The sequence below is a fragment of the Paramormyrops kingsleyae genome, chromosome 12 (assembly GCF_048594095.1).
Source record: "Paramormyrops kingsleyae isolate MSU_618 chromosome 12, PKINGS_0.4, whole genome shotgun sequence".
Lineage (NCBI taxonomy): Eukaryota > Metazoa > Chordata > Actinopteri > Osteoglossiformes > Mormyridae > Paramormyrops > Paramormyrops kingsleyae.
In genome coordinates this window covers 9,684,870-9,702,836 of record NC_132808.1, presented here as the reverse complement: position 1 = coordinate 9,702,836, position 17,967 = coordinate 9,684,870, and the positions used below count along the sequence as shown (strand labels likewise).

Here is a 17,967-nt window from a genome sequence, read left to right as displayed (position 1 = left end):
TATAAACCCGCCCATTCATTCACTTGCAGGGTGATACCATTAGATGGCGCTGTCTTTACAAAAACTTTACTTTTCTTTTTACCTGGGTTAAATGATTGAATGGTCTTTGCTATGACTTAAAAAAGCTCATTTTTGTTTTAATTTATTTTATTTACTTATTTTATTTTAATATGCTTTATTGGTTTGTTTATTGTCTATTCTTATTTATCCTTTGTACAGCACTTTGGTCCTACAGTATATTGATTTGTTTTAAAGTGCTTTATTTTAAGCATAGTCCACAAATTTTCAATAGGGTTCAGTTTGTTGGCTTTGGGAAGGCTGTTCTGATGTGTGTTGTGATCATTGTCCCTGTATCAACTGTCCAGCCATTGATTGTTGATACTGTAACTGTTGATTGATTAAAGAATTTGTAGGTCATTGGGAGTTCATGATCCTCACCTGCTGCAGCAATCAGAATCAGAATCAGCTTTTATTCGCCAAGTGTGCTGGGGCACACAAGGAATTAGTTTCCCACAGTTTGATACTCTCTCATACACAAACAATAAGTTAGAGCTGGGCGATAAATCAATTTAATTGATTAATTCGAATTTACAGTTCAGGACGATATGTTTTCATGAAATCGATTTTATTACTTTTTTTACACACAAGCGCCAAATGCGGAACTAATGCGATGCACCATTCCTCACGGGTAAATTAACACTGTAGCAGATTCACTAACAACATGGCAATGACAGGGGAAAAGATGGCACGTGCCCAAAGAAAGGTGTTGCTACTTCTGTAATTTGTAATTGTAATTGTAATATAATATGTCAAACCCAATGGCATAAAGTATTTACTTAATACTAAGCTGACATGATAAAATTATGTGTTTTTTTTCTATTGTTATTACAATATTACTTATTACTTTTATTTATAAGTTTGAGGGTGTATTGTGTTGTTGCCAGTTTTAAAATAAGCTATAGAGAAACCTTTCTAAAAGTGTTCACAATAATAACTGACACTTTATTGATCCCCGTGGGGAAATTGTGTTTATGCCTCCCTCAACTTGATCTTTGAAGAATAAGTTGTCTGTGAAGGCCACCTGTTGGGGCCTTGCTCAAGGAGCTGCAGACATACTGAGGCTGGGCTTGAACCAGTGACCTTCTGATTACAAGCACACAGCTTAGCCCACTGAGCCACACACTGCTCCTAAAGGTGTGGTCTAAAGTAAAAAAAGCTAAATAAAGTAGTTTGATTTTGAGTAGGGGAGGGGAGAATCGATTAAAATCGGAAATCAGATTTTTTGTGAAAAAATCTGAGATTTTATTTTTAGGTCATATCACCCAGCTCTACAATAAGTGACACTATAAAAACAAAATACCGTATACAAGAAATACTGTACAAATACAGTACAATACAATACAAATACAATACAAATGTGAAAAATTATAAATATTATAAATATACACAGGTGAGTAACACTGTGCAATTTTAAGGTGCGAGGTAGAGTGTAAACAGTTTTTGTAAACAGATCTGTAGCGCCTGCCAGAGGGGGGTAGCTGGAGAAGATTGTGTCCAGGATGTGACGGATCTGAAATGATTTTAACTGCTCGTTAAAATCTATGCTCGTTTAGCCGAACTAAAGTCCACAAATCGGATCCTGGCATAAGTTCCTGGACGGACCAGATGTTGCAGGATATAATGCAGCCCCATATTCACTGCATCATCCACCGACCTGTTTGCCCGATAGGCAAACTGCAGGGGGTACAGCTGGTGTCCTGTAATGTCCTTTAGATGGGCTAAAACCAGGCGTTCAAAGGATTTCATGACCACAGACGTCAAGGCGACAGGTCTGTAGTCATTCAGTCCTGTAATGGTGGGTTTTTTGGGGACCGTGATAATGGTGGAGCGTTTGAAGCACGAGGGAACTACACACAGCTCCAGGAATCTATTGAAGATGCGGGTGAAGATGGGAGCCAGCTGATCAGCACAGGTTTTGAGGCAGGAGGGGGATACACCGTCTGGTCCCGGGGCCTTCTTGGTTTTCTGTTTCTGGAACAGCCGGCTCACTTCCGCTTTGTGTATTCTGAGTTCCAGGGGGGAGGATAGGGGGGTACGAGGTGTGATGGGGGTTATTGTCTCTGGAGTGGGGTGGATGGGGGGTGTGAATCTGTTTATCTCAAACCTGCAGTAGAAGTTGTTCAGCTCATCTGCCAGGTCTTTGTTTGCTTCAGCGGGGGGTAGGGGTCGTCTGTTGCTGGTGATATCTCGCAGGCCTCTCCACACTGATGCAGGGTCATTGGCTGAGAACCGTTCTTTCAGCTTCTCAGAGTAGCTTCTTTTTGCCACTTTGATCTCACTGGTCAGCGTGTTCCTGGCCTGCCTGTACAGGGCCCTGTCACCACTTCTGTAGGCATCCTCCTTGGCCTGGTGAAGATGTTGCAGTTTGGGAGTGAACCATGGTTTATTGTTGTTGTATGTGCAGAAGGTCTTGGTCAGGACACACACATCTTCACAAAAACTGATGTATGATGTCACAGTGTCTGTCAGCTCATCCAGATTATCAGATGCAGCTTCAAAGACAGTCCAATTAGTGCAGTCAAAACAGTCCTGCAGTTTCTGCTTTGCTGCATTGGTCCACTTCTTCACAGTTTTGACTACAGGCTTGGCACGTTTAAGCTGTTGCCTGTAAATTGGAATAAGATGGACCATACAGTGATCAGAATGTCCTAAAGCTGCCCGGGGGACAGAGCGATAGGCATCTTTTAAAATGGTGTAACAGTGGTCCAGTGTGATGTTGTCCCTGGTGGGGCAGTCGATATGCTGTCTGTGTTTAGGAAGTTCCTGGTGTAGATTCACTCTGTTAAAATCACCAAGGACAATAAAAGGGAATAGGGATATTTTCTTTCCAGGGGGGGTGATCTGGTCAGCCAGCATGCATTTACATCTCAAGCTCATTTACATCTGAATGTTGGTGGTGCTGATAGACTGTGAGAATTGTAAGCTTTGAACTCTCCAGTGCTTTTTTAATGCCATTCAGTGACTGATGTTGGGAAGACAATGGATATTTACTGTACACCTCCATGTCTCCTGGATTACTGACCACAAGTCATTTCTGCTACATGGCTTTACACTGTACAATATTTATATTTACATTTAAAGCATTTAGCAGACTTATCCAAAGCAACGTACAAGGTATCAAGGTACAATAAGCTGGGTTTAGAGGAGCTTACAGTTTTGATGGCGAGTCCGGCTCTGTGATGGAGGGATGTTAAAGTGTTTTCTGTCTTGTGATTTCTTCTATTTCAGGGGCTTCTGGTGTGTTTAGCCGTTTAGATGGTGGACCAGACTTCACGAAATAGCGCTCTAATGTGACTAGCCTTTTTCTGCGTATTGAAACTTTTCAGAAATGCAAGACTTTGCCAGTGCTTTTGTTCACCACCCGAGCGTATAGTCGTGAACAGATGTGAAATTTTGGCCAACTTTTTCATTGAAATTCGATTTGTATGTGTTCAGAAAAATTTGTGATCAGAGGCTTTAAAAGTGTTTATCCAAATAGGGACCTCAAAAAATGTGCCCAAAAGTAGGAAAATTTCAGGTTTTACTACACTTTGGGGGCAATTTGGTCCTCAAATGTGATCTATGCAAACCCACACACAAACACACACATACTACCAGTCAAAAGAGATGTTAATGACTTTCACACATTCAGTTGACCCCCCACCCCCAGCCCCCAGCCCCACCACTTTTCTTGTGCTTGTGGGCAGTTCCTTGCTCAGGGTATTTGCTATGGTGAACTTTCATGCAAAAAACATTTGCACTTTCAGGGTCCCTGTGTGGCTCAGTGGGCTAAGCCTGTGTGCTTGTGTTCCCTGGGTCACTGGTTCAAACCCAGCCTCAGCATGTCAGTCATGACTATACAGTGTTTAAATGTTTTTGGTAGACGATCATACTTTTTTTCCACTATAGTCTTCTGGTTTCTAATTTACATGCCAACAACAGTTTTGACTGGTAGTGTGTAATGACTGTTTAGTAGTGTTTATTTAACCGACTGGCTTGATAGTCAGAATATGGAATAGTCTTCCTGATAACATAGTGCAAGCTGAATCCTTGAGTTCCTTTAAATCAGAGCTAGATAAGATTTTAACAACTCTGAGCTATTAGTTAAGTTCTCCCTAAGCGAGCTTGATGGGCCGAATGGCCTCCTCTCGTTTGTATAGTTCTTATGTTCTTATGATCTGAAAGCAGTGTTTCTTATGTTAAAAAAATAACCTCACCTTGACCGCTTCAAACATCTGTCTCATCTGTCTCATTGTTTCATTGTGGCCAAGCAGAGAAGTTAATGACACATTCACACATCACCCCCCCCCCCCCCCCCCCCCCCCCGTGGATGTGCAGCCACCAGCAGCCTATCCGGCTGTTAGCCAGACAGAAAGAAAGAACACACCTTTATTCTCCACAGTCAACCTTATTACTTTGTTTAGACCTGTAATTAGTCTGTCACACACATCTTGGGTCACTCTCTTCTCCCAAAATAACTCTTGGACATGCTGCTGCTTTGTACCTGGCTTGGCCTCCTTGCGCATGAAATCTTTCATCTTGTGCCAAACAAGCTTAATGGGCTTCAAATCTGATTAATTTTCATATACCTCTCATTGCTTGACAATATCAGTCTTAATACTTTGTTTAGGCCTGTAATTATTGTATTGGACATATCTTGGGACCGCCTCATCTCCAAAGAGGGAAGTAAAATAAAATTGTAATTTCATCAATAAACTGACTAAAAACACATTTTGACAGTTTTAGGCCATCTTTGCCTCACAACAGAAACTATTTCTAAATTTCACAGGCCATTTATTGCAGTGTAGTAAGTTTATTAATGAAATTGGAATTTTGTTTAAATATAGGGAAATTGTACTTGCTTAGATTTTCATTTTTTGCAGTGGAGTTACAATACCTGATTCAGGTATCTTACCTGATTTCAGGTAAGTCACTTCAGATTACTGCTCTCCCTGGTGGATGGATAGATCATTGCAAGTACTTTACACACAGAGAATTGAGGGGTGGATCATGCCGGCCCCCTTTTTCATTACATCATCGTGGGGGATCTCATTACAGTCAAGGACCAGCCAAGAGCCAGTCAAGGTCCTGTCAAGGACCTGTCATGGAAAGTGGGGAAATTTTAAGCGGCTGGATCTGTATGAGGAGGGGTAGGATTAGGATATCCATCCACACCGTACATGTTATACATGTATATGTATAGGATTAGGATATCCATCCTCACCAAACACCTGATTACTGAGGCCCCACGGGGAATGAACCTCAGCACTACAGTCATACCCCAGCGAGGATCGAGTCATTCCACATGAAACACACACAGCTGTCATTCCCTTGTCACACATCCAGCTCACTGAACACAGAAACAAAGTACCATTCTGATTATCAGCCTTAACAGACCCCCACGCCTTCCACTGCACAGGAACAAGCTTATGTTACAAAATCAGTATAAATTTACCGCCACTGCATTAGCATGAGCTCTGATTGAGAGTTTGCTGTGTGTGTTTTGGCTGCTGCTTCTCACCGGTGTTTTTGTTGGTCCTGTTGCTTATTTTCTTAACTCGGCCACATGATAACACCTATAACACACCTGCTCTTTACCTGCACAAGCCCTCTTCCTTTGCTCCTGCTCTGTGTCTGCATCTGTGCCCAGTGAGTTTTTCTCTCTTGCTTCGTTGCTGTTGCCAGTCTGTCTTGCTGAAAGGGCAAGTTACCTGCTTGAGCTTTTCGTGGTTTCTAGCTGAGCTGAGTAATGAGCTTTGTTTTGGCTAACATGCTCTGTCTGATTAGCATGGTGTTGTTATTTGGCATCTTTATTATTTTTTGTCCTGAGTGCTGCTGTGCAGGATCACACACACATACAGCAGGGCTAACATTCCAAGTTTTATGGCCCAGAGGTTTGGAAGCCCTGAGATAAAGTCCAGCCTGGTACGAGGGGTACTGGGTGGCCTAGGCACAAAGGGGGGTTAGTGCCCCCCCTACACACACACACACACACACAAGGATGCCCTGATAACAAGGGAGGACAGCATTCCTACTTTTATGCCTCAGAGATTTAGGGACCTAAGGACAACAGCCTGGACCTCCAAGATAGGGGTCCCTCAACTTAGCACGCAAACCCCCCCCCCCCCCCCCTTTCTTCCCACCTCACAATCCACAGACACACAGTCCCTCTAAGCTCTGATTTAAGGTTTGCTTGGGTATGTTGTGTATATGTGATTACAACTTATTACAGTTTTTTCCAATCATTTTAACGCGTATCTCAATATCATGTCCACTTTTTCACAACACTTAACACATGCACCATACCATTGGACCATGTGAGCTAAACTATGTATATGTTTGCATTGCTTTGACACAATATGCATTCAATCACCACTTCCCCCAAATTTCATGAATACTTCTCGCAGTCAGTGTTCACCACCTGCAAAACTTTGTACAACTTCAGCCGATTTTTCAGACGTTTAGATAATCTGTTCAAAACAGTTAACTTTCAGGTCAAAACCTAATGAAATTTAGAGCACTGTCAATTGAAACATGCTGCATTTTGACAAACAAAGGACACTATGCACTTGCACTAACACAAATAATTATATTTTTAGCAGAAATTTCGTATTTTTGTTTTTGTTTGCTGCTTTGTTACCATTTACAGTTTTTACCAATCATTTTCACACTTGTCTCAATACCATGTCTACTTTTTCAAAACACTTAACACAGTGGGCTGTACCAATACACAACTGAGCACACCACGTAACCTTTGGTGAAAAATGCCCTACAACCACCAAAACGTTTCACAATTCACCCAAAAGTGACTCATGCTGCCATAACCATGACAAATGCTGTCAGCCATCAACACTACTGGGGCACTCAATGTTCATTGGGCTAAAAAACACTAACAACTTTCAGCATTGCAAATTACATATATAAAGTGTGGCTGTATCCTCCAGTTTGGCACAAATTACTGTCATGTTGCATTGTAAAAATAAAATAAAAAAGAACTACTTTTGCATGTGAAAATTGTAATACCAACCAATTCTGAAATGCTGCAATATATTTAATTAGAAATCATGTAAGTGTTGCTGTTTCTTTTTTGCAGTATGTAAATATTTCATTCCTAGCAGAAAATGCCAATCCAAAGATGGCCCCTTTTGTACATATGGCAAATTGGCACTAACCAAACAAATTCCTAGATAGGTTCTTAGCTGAAATTTCAGGCTGGTGTGTGTTTTCATTCAGCTTTCCAGCTGCAACCATTGTAAAATGCTTGGGGCGATCTAGGGCAGGGGTCTCTAACTCCAGACCTGGAGAGCTACTGTCCAGTAGGTTTTTCTATCCTACCTGGCTTCTGATGAGTCACACCTATACTCAAGTAAATACCAGGAACAGGTGTGGCTCATCAGAAGCCAGGTAGGATAGAAAACCTACTGGACAGTAGCTCTCCAGGTCTGGAGTTGGAGATCTCTGATCTAGGGGGATGGTGGTGGTCTAGTAGTTAGGGATCTGGCTGGGCTCCCATTAGGAACCCCAGAAGATTGTGAGTTCACTCCCAGGAGGTGCCATCATTGTGCCCCTGAGCAAGGCCCTTGACCCCAACTTGCTCCAGGGGGACTGTCTCTGTAGATATAGTACTTCACTGTAAGTCGCTTTGGATAAAACTGCCTGCTAAATGAATAAATGTAAATGTTGTACTGTAATATATGTGTTGCCATACCCACTGTTTTTGCACAGATTACATTGTGTTGCCTTGCAAAAAGGAAAGGGACACTCCATGGCCTCATTCGTATAGATGGTGTAGATGGTAACGAAGCAGCAAACAAAAACAAAATTAGGAAATTTCTGCTAAAAGCACAATTATTTGTGTTAGTGCAAGTGCATAGTGTCCTTTGTCTGTCAAAATGCAGCATGTTTCAATTGACAGTGCTCTAAATTTCATTAGGTTTTGACCTGAAAGTTAACTGTTGTGAACAGATTATCTAAACGTCTGAAAAATCGGCTGTAGTTGTACAAAGTTTTGCTGGTGGCGAACACTGACTGAGAGAAGTATTCATGAAATTTGGGGGAAGTGCTGATTGAATGCATATTATGTATACATAGTTTAGCTCACATGGTCCAATGGTATGGTGCATGTGTTAAGTGTTGTGAAAAAGTGGACATGGTATTGAGACACGCGTTAAAATGATTGGGAAAAACTGTATACAAATGAGGCCATGAAGTGTCCCTTTCCTTTCTGCATCGCAACACAATGTAATCTGTGCAAAAACAGTGGGTATGGCAACACATATATTACAGTAAAACATTTACAATTATTCATTTAGCAGACACTTTTATCCAAAGCTACTCACAGTGAAGTACTGTAACTACAGGCACAGTCCCCCTGGAGCAAGTTGGGGTCAAGGGCCTTGCTCAGGGGCACAATGGTGGCACCTCCTGGGAGTGAACTCACAACCTTCTGGTGTTCCTAATGGGAGACCAGCCAGATCCCTAACTACTAGACCACTACCATTCCCCTAGATCACCACCAAGCATTTTACGATGCTTGAAGCTGGAAAGCTGAATGAAAACACACACCTGCCTGTAATTTCAGCTAAGAACCTATCTAGGAATTAGTGTGGTTAGTGCCAATTTGCCATATGTACAAAAGGGGCCATCTTTGGATTGGCATTTTCCATTTCCATTTTTCTTGAGCTAGTGAAAAATAGATGCAAGAGGCAGAGGAAGAGCAAGAAGACATCAACGGAGAGGAAGAACCATGTTTACTGATGAAATCAGAGCCACAGTAACTGACCATGTTGTAACTCATGGTCTGTCCCTGAGGGAAGCGGGTCTAAGAGTTTAGCCCCACCTGCCTAGATCCACAGTGACATCAATTGTCAGGATTTTCAGGCAAAGCAACAGGTACTATACACTATTTAGAGCATTCTGACTGAAGGCATTTGATTGATGTGTATGTTACTATAGTGGTGTGATTTGAGGAAAGTCTCTGGGAAAAAAACTGATGCATCGGTGCACGTTTGTCTTTACTACAACCCACTACTGTAGGATCCAGCGTTTACCTCCCACAGGAGGGAGAGGAAGAATATACCAGTATTTGTGATTGTGTGGGACAATGTGGCCTTTCATCATTCCCGCCAAGTCACAGAGCGGTTTATTGCCCATCATCAGATGTCATTATTCTTGCCATCATACTCTCCATTCCTCAACCCCATTGAAGAGTTTTTTTCTGCATGGAGATCAAAGGTATATGACCACCGGCCACATGATCAGATGTCTTTTAGATGCAATGGCTGCTGGATGTATGGACATCCATGTGGAGGACATCCAGAGCTGAATAAGGCACTCAAAGAGATTTTTTCCTCTGAATATTGCAAGAGAAAATATTCGGTGTGATGTCGATGAAAATTTATGGCCAAATGCAAAGGACCAAATGGATCAGCCAGGTCAACAGTGTAGCTAACTGTATACAGTGAAACTTTGCTATTTGGCAATTTTTTTTTTTTTTTTTTATTGAATGTAATGTACTTTCAGTAGGTGGTTGTAATGTCTTTCTTTTCCAGTGTATTGTGCAGCTGAATTTATTTACTGTATTATTTGTTTGTATTACAATGTTTACTGCAAGAAATGTCATACGTTTTTCTTTTACTTTGTAATAAACATTGTGTGAAAATATAGGATACAACAACACATGATATATATGCATTTTGCAGAGCTTCAAGTTGTTTGTATTTTTTCATGCATTGTACTTCGTGTGACAAAGTAGTCTTGTGAGAGAGTATGTGTGCTATAGGTTTGGCAGCATGGGTAATTTTTGGGTGATGTTTGAAATGTTTTGGTGGTTTTAGTGCATTTTGCACCGAAAGGTAACTGATATACTCAGATGCATGTTTGTAAAGTTCACAGTGTGAAGTGTTTTGAAAAAGTGGACATGGTATTGAGACTAGTGTGCAAATGATTGTAAAAAAACTGTAGTGTCAATATCTGGATTTTTTAAGTTTGTTTGTGTCCTTAGACCATCTTAGTGATGTCAGTGGAGGCCAGGCAGCAGTGGCCTAATGGTTAGGGATGTGCGTTTGTAATTGAACGTTTGCTGGTTCAAATCCTCGACTAGCAACGTATCACAGAAGTACTCTGAGCGAGGTACCACCCCCAAGCACTGCTCCCTGCGTGCTGAATTAGCTGCTCCCTGCTATGTCAGGATGTCACATATAGGTTAAATGCAGAGGACGCATTTCATTGTTGTGTGCTGTCAACACTAATCACTTAATGCTCTGTGTGTCACCCTTATAAACGTGCCTCACAGATTACTGCCTATTCTATCCTTCTCCCTTAAACCATTATATAGATGTGAATAAAGATATATGTATAGTTACTCATACATACTCTCATGGCTCTCAGAGAAATTAGCAAAGTTAAATACAGTAACTAAGTATCTTAGTGAGTCTCCTATTGGTAGAAGCCTTTTCCATGCAAAGAAGCCCCTGCATTCTTTACATTCCTTCTTACCTGATCCCAATTGGTCAGCCAGCCCTTTTCTTTGTCCTCTACTTTTTATATTAAATGAATTAATAGATTTGTGTATTGTTTAACCAGGATAGCAGATCATTGAAATAAGCCAAGCCAACCACAAATTGTCATTTACAGATGTTTAATTGAGACTGTGATTACAGTGAACCAACAGCCACACCTAACTCTATCTAGGGTTAAGATGTGCTGTTCGGATGGGAATTTGGAATGTAAATTATGTAAAACTGTAAAATCTGGTGATGTGCAACAATAACCACCCATACTATGTACTGATGGGAGTCATCTACATGGACAGTGTAAGTTACATTGTTAATTAATTAATGTAGATTGTATGAGGTTTGACCCTGTAGGTTTGTCTGGTATGTTTGGTGTCAAACTGACGGGAAAATGCTCCTGAATCATCTGGTCATTGATTGTTGTGAAATTGTATGTATCTAAAGTTACACGCTTTCAATGAAAATAAACTGTACAGTGGCATCGTTATAGTCATAAATCCCAATATCACTGCTACAGGCCCCCCCCCTCGAAAGACCGCCAGTAGATGGCCCAGGCCATTGGTCCAGGTGTCGAGTTCCTGATCATCAATATTCATGGACTTCAGACTTTCAGGAGCCAATTAATAAATCTAATTGATTTTTAAGTATTTCTCCTGTAATATGTAATACATGTTTATGTTAATTTCCAGGTAAGCATTTCAGGCAAGGCAGTGCTCATTGACACAGATTATAAAGTTTGTTACACTCTGCAGCTCCTGGACCTGCCCACTCTCCTGAAGACCAATAGTGTTGATGTATATTAGCATAGCATGACAGGGTACTGCCTTTGTTATAACTTTTAACCATGATGGTGTTGAATAGTGCAACAGTATAAATACCCTGGAAACTTTACATAATAGCTGCATGTAGAGGACTAAAGATCAGATCCTTTTTCTTCTCACTGTTTGTTTTTCTGTCCTGTTATTGCTGCACTCTCCACATAACAAACCATCTCAGACACAAAAACTATTCTCAATGGACCAGTGAGAGTTTATTTTTAGTAACTGGAGTGTTAATCCTGCCACTGATCCACATTTTTCCTTGTATGTTAAATTTCCTAATCAGGCTGAATGAAAATTAACATCAACAAGACAGAACAACTGGTCAAGGATCTAACAGTAGGATTACTCCTGGCATTCACAGGATTTAAAGCAGCAATATTCTGATTTCTGACACAGATCTCTAGCCAAAGAGCTATCATTAAGCTATCATTAAGCTATCATGACCATCTTCGTCCTCTTCCAAATCTATCTGCCCCATTTTCTCCCAGCCGTGTCGACTTAAATCTTGCCCTTCTGAATGCTCATCCAATAACCGAAAAAGCATCTCTGATCAACAACGTCATTATCCAGAAGAAGGTGGACATGTTTTGTATTTTAGAAACTTGGCAACAACCTGGTGACTATGTACATCTGAACATGCTGACCCCCCAGGCTACAAATACCTATCAAACCCTGTTTATATGGAAGAGGGGGTGGGCTGGCTGTCGATTATCGATCTACTTTAAAAATTACTTTCATTTCTTGATGTTGCTACTTTGAAGTTTATTACTCTGAAGGTTGTTTCCTCTCCCTGTTGCTGTTAGTTTATCACCCTCCTAAAACTGCTGCTAACTTCCTGCCAGAATGTAATGAACTCCTCACACTTATCTCATCTCTCTGCCCTCCCTTGTTGTTCTTGGTGACTTTAATATCCATGTTGACACTGGCTGCTCCTACACATCTGAGTTCATCTCAGTATTAGAATGTTTTAATTTTACTCAGCATGTTAACTTTCCAACTCACATTCATGGTCATAGTCTTGCTTTGCTCTGTTCTAGTGGTTTGAATGATGTTTCTGTCTCTGGTTCAGACTCTGGTATTTCTGATCATAAGCTTATTGAATGCAGCTTTCACTTTAAGGTGCCACTTTACAATAAGGCTACCCTAATGTGGCAGATTGTAGTATAACCATCTTAAAGTGGCAGACGTTTTAGGTAGCTTGGTCCCTATTGTACTCTGTTCGTATAGAGGGAGCTGGTTTGTCTTAAGGTGAGCCTTATTACTTGCGGTGGTGCACATGCAGAATGGATGGCAAGGGTGGGGACAGAGACTGAGATAAAAGCGGGAATGAGGAATTGTTTGGTGAGTCCGGTTGGTAAGAGGGAGGGAGAAAGTTCATTCAAACGTGTTACGAGTCAGATAAGAGCAGTTTATTCGCACGGCAGGCGGATTTTTCACCCTCTACAGCCAGCCCAAGATGTGGAAAGCGGGATGAGTGCAGTTTAGTCATGCTCATTGGTGGATTGCATTCGGGTGTCTCTTTATGGATGGATGGTAGGTAGTTGTGGTTTGTCTGTTAAATGACAAGCTATTTTTTGGGTGACATTAGAGTAATTTGTTGAGCTATATTGTAACCAAGCGATATCGCTTTGTTCCTAGCCGTGATCTGGAGCTGCAGCAATTGGATATATTACACCGTTGCATGGGAACTCTTAGCGTAAGGTAGCCATGTTTTAATTTATATTTAATTTGGTTAAGTCATGGAATGAGGGTGGATAAAAGAAGGGGTTAATGATTATTAATCCAGAATGGCGTGTCATGGAGAGTATGTGGGGTATAATTGATTTAAGATTAAATGTCTGTGTGCTAATATGTGTTTGTGGTTTATTACAGAGAGTATTCCAGAGTGTTTGTGCCGCTTTTCCCCTTTTACATTTCTTATAAAGGCGTTCAGGAAGCCGGCCAGTGGCCTTCATTATTTTGAGCTCAGGGGGGAACCAAGGACAGGAGCGAGTGGCTGGGATCAGCCTGGGCCGGTATGCATAAAAGTTCTCAGAGTAAAATTTCACTCTAAAATACGTCACAATTCTAAGAGTGACGTGATTTTGCTCCTACTCCCAGACTTAAGAATAAGTGGCATGCATAAACATTATTAAGTGTTACAGTTTTTCTCAGTTGCTTTGATGCATTTCTCACAACAGAATTGAAGTTCTCAAAACTGCTCGTTCAATTCCCACAACCTCTAGTCAGTTGTGCAGATCATAACAGCAATTTCTGGTTCATTTTGCAATTGCTTTAGTACACTCAGGCAGATGCTTATGTGCAATTCTCAGCTATATCATACATCAGCGGTTGCTTATGTCATTATGATCAAAATGCATTGTGCTAGCCTTCTTTTACATAGTCATACACTCCAGACAAACATAATTTTGTCATTGTGTAAGTCATTGCAGTCAAAAGTGTTCAACAAGATATCATTAGCTGTCAAGTGTATTTTAAAGGTTTCTACAAAACTTTTTTGGTATGTATTCACAATACTAATGATTCCTATACCATTTTCATATACATGGATGAGGTTGGCTTCAACTTGGCCAAAGGAAGGAGACGTGGGTATAATCTGATTGGACAGAGAGCTACTGTTGACATGCCAGGCCAGCGGGGTGGGAATATCACAATGTGTGCGGCTATTTCGGACAATGAGGTCCACACTCGTATCCCTCTTATGGGGCCATACAACACCTAAAATCTGCTGACCTTCTTGAACACCCTCTACAGGGATCCCATTCCTGAAGAGGAGATTGGTCAAGAAAATGTACCACAGTATGTGATCATTTGTGGTAATGAGAGTTTCCATCACTCCAACCCAATCAGGCAATGGTTTGCCAACCACCCCAGGATGCTGATGGAATTCCTACCACCATATTCCCCATTCCTCAATCCAACTGAGGAGTTCTTCTTAGCTTGGAGGTGGAAGGTATATGACTGTAACCCACATACACAAATGACACTGCATGCTGCTATGGAAGCTGTGTGTCGGGATATAACAACAGACGCCTGCAGAGGCTGGATAAGACATTCTAGGAGGTTCTTTCCACGCTGCATTGCACAGGAAGATATCCGTTGTGATTGGATGAGAACATGTGGCCCAATATACAGGATCACCTGCAATTTTAGAAAACATTTAGAGTTTCAGTATGTATATATCAGACATCCCAACCTGTAAAAACTCATTTCAGGGAGGTCCCCCCCCCCCCCCCCGCCAAGAAGGGAAATGACTTTATTTCACACAAGAGAATTTCTACATTGGCCATATGTATAATTTTTTGTTAATTAATTTTTTCTAGTCAGCACACTAAATTTCGAAGGCTCCACTGAACCGATAACGTCGGTCCTCGAGAAGTTAAATAAAAGCCCGCCCGCACTGAAATCTGATTGGCTTATTTTGCTAAGTAGACCAATCAGGATGCTGTCTGTCTAGCACGGGCTACATGAACAGGCACACACGCTCTCTCTCTCTCTCTCTCTCTCTCATTCCGTCGTGCGCGCGATTTTCTCAAGTGCGCGATGGACACGTTACTGTCTCGCACGCATGCTCTTGTGTGTTTGCTCTAGTTTCCGGGACATTTTATTCAATTTGCGGGCATCAGGGAGCCGCTATCAATATGCGGGAGACTCCCGGAACTTCCGGGAGACTTGGGATGTCTGATATATTGTTCCCCTTTTTGATTTCATATGTTATTCATGAGGCATTGAAATGCATTTTTTTTGCTAGATTGCAATTGCAGTGCATGATGATGGTATGTCACCATATACCTGTGCAATCAATAAAATATTCTTCTTGAATCAATCTCCCGCAGTCAGTGTTTTTTATTTTTATGTTTCCTGCCCTTGTCATTCAGATGTTTTGTGCATCAGAAAATGTTTACATTGTGTATATTTTATATCGATAACATGACTTTACATGTTGGCTGTCATGTCCGTGGATGATAATTCATGAACTTGGGATTTTGATAACACTGACATATTCAATGATATAAATACTCGCTTTTGAGGCATGGACTAAGGATTTTGAAGAGGTTACTTTGCTTTTGTCGGTCATCCATGATGTTTTGCCATTTGCACTAAGTGTTTTGAGAAATGCACTTGCTGTTATGCAACTGTTAAGTCTGTTGTGAGAAATGCACCAAAGCAACTGAGAAAAACTGTAAGACTTGGTCTCAGCTCCTAAATTATTTAGGAGAGCTGGAGAGGACTCCTAAGCCAGTTAGGAGCTGAATGATGGCAGCTGCACTACGCGCACCCAGACGGAGACCGCGCACTTTCCGTCAAAGAAAGGACGTCCTGCAGACGTACGACAATAATGAATTGATAAAAAGGTACAGGCTCGATCATGAGGTCATTCTTTTTGTTACCAACCTAATTAGGAACCGGATACAATCTCCTACGTCACCTAAAAATGCACTTGCAGTTGAACTGAAGGTGATAATGATGCTACGTTTTTGGCAACTGGAAAAATATAAAATAATTATTGTTATAATTATTGTTATTATTATTAATTATAGCGAGGGTCATAAGAGCAATATAAGTAATGACACAAACCTGTAGCTTGCATGCTTGCTTTATAAACTGTGATTTCCTTTCGCGAGGTCGATAAAACATTACACCACCTTTTTTCACATTACTCTGCTGAACGCCTTGTCCGAGGTGACGCAGCATTTACGGAGCTTGCAACAGCCTCCTAAGCTTTTTTTGTCCGTGCTTGTAATAGCTGGGCCAAACTTTCCTCGCACTACCTCCTTCCATTTAAGCACCAACTGTGCCAAAAGAACCGTTTTGTTTGTCGTCCAATTTGGTTTTCTTTTAGAATCCAATGTCTTGCTATGAGTTTTGCGTTTGACCCATAATTTATACTACATGTGCATCTATTAGTGGAAATTGATTGGTGGTGTGCTAGGTAGATTTTCATACAACCAATTAAAGGTATGATCACAGAAAGGTATGTTCTATAAAGCTCTACATTAACGGTTTAATGTCACTAATATATTCACCGTGCAGCTCCTCTATTGGTTGAACTCAGTATTTGGGGCGGGATTTTATTTGTAGTCCTCATTTCACGACACTTAAATGCTGGCTCCGTCAGCACTTAGGAATTGGGCTTAGACTTTGCTGAAAGTTACTTTTAGCAGCTTTATACAATGCTCTTAGGTCCTACTTTTTGCTAAGATTTTTTTAACTCTTAAGTCCAAGTGTACAACCATTCTTAAGACCATTCTTAGGAAGTTATATGCATACCGGCCCAGGTCTCACTGTGCACATGCTTATATACACTGAGCACACCCACAAGAACAGAGACGCCCTTAATACTGATCACTCACACTTCTACTCCTCCATCATAAGTGGTGCTAAGTCTAGGCCACAGACATTCCTTAGGACTGTTAACAAACTCCTCAGACCTCCTGTACCAGCTTGGCCCAATGCAGCTGAGCAGTGCCGGGCATTTTTACATTTTTAAGCCAAAATTAACCAAATCTATGATAATTTTCCTCCTACTTCTCAGTCATTCTCCCCATTTAACCTTGACTTTACTACTCCAGTTATAAAACTCCCCTGCTTTACGCCTGTTGATTCTCTTCCTCCTGTCAGCTCGACCAGCCCCTACACCACTACTTAAAGCAGGTTCTTCTATAATTAATTCTCCAATTGCATCACTGATAAACACTCTCTCTTCTGGTTCTGTCCCTTCTTCTCTTAAAGCTGCTGCAGTTACTCCTATCCTCAATAAACCTGAGTTTGATCAATCATCTCTCTCAAGCTGTAGTCCTCAAATCTTCCTTTTCTGGCTAAAGTTATGGAAAGAGTTGTAGCCACACAGCTACATGCCTTTATTAATGGTGACGCACTATACCAGCCATTCCAGTCCCTCCTCTTCCTAATCTACATCCTCCCCCTTTGGTCAGATCATTTGCAGATATGACCATAATGTTCACTGCTATGCTAATGATATTCAGTTATATCTCAGTACACTCTCCTCCACTGACCCCCCTCCCAAAACACTTACTGATTGCATACCTGCTACAGTTACCAGAAATCTTACGTACTATTTGACTCTGCACTTAACTTTGATCTTCATATAAAATTCCTCTCCAAAACTGCATTCTTTCCCCTCCATATCATCGCTTGTCTATGCCCATTTCTGTCCAGTACTGATGCCCAAACTCTGGTTCATGCTTTAATACTGTCCCATATTGATGACTGCAGCCCCCTTTTCACTGGCCTCCCTGCAGAATCTATACAAAAGCTTCAGTATATTCAGAGCTCAGCAGCTTGAGGTCTCACTCACAGCAAACGCTCCGCTCACATCACATCACATCACATCACATCACATCCTCTCTCAGCTACACTGGTTACCGGTTCCGTCTCGGATACAAAATATTGCTTCTCACTTATAAAGCTCTGCATGACCTCACTCCTCACTACCTCAGTGAACTACTGACTCCCTGCTCACTCTCTCACTCTCTCAGATCCTCTAATAATAATCTCCTCATTGTTCCACACGCCAGACTTTCCACCATTCAAATCTGAATTAAAGACATTTCTTTTCCTTCAACATTTCT

At 41.2% G+C, this 17,967-nt stretch overlaps 1 protein-coding gene across 4 annotated transcripts in view; it reads right to left on the bottom strand.

The window, feature by feature from the left end:
- The window catches only part of LOC111841540 (uncharacterized), a 178,217-nt gene that overhangs the window by 125,235 nt on the left and 35,015 nt on the right, over positions 1 to 17,967 (bottom strand). The window lies entirely within an intron of this gene.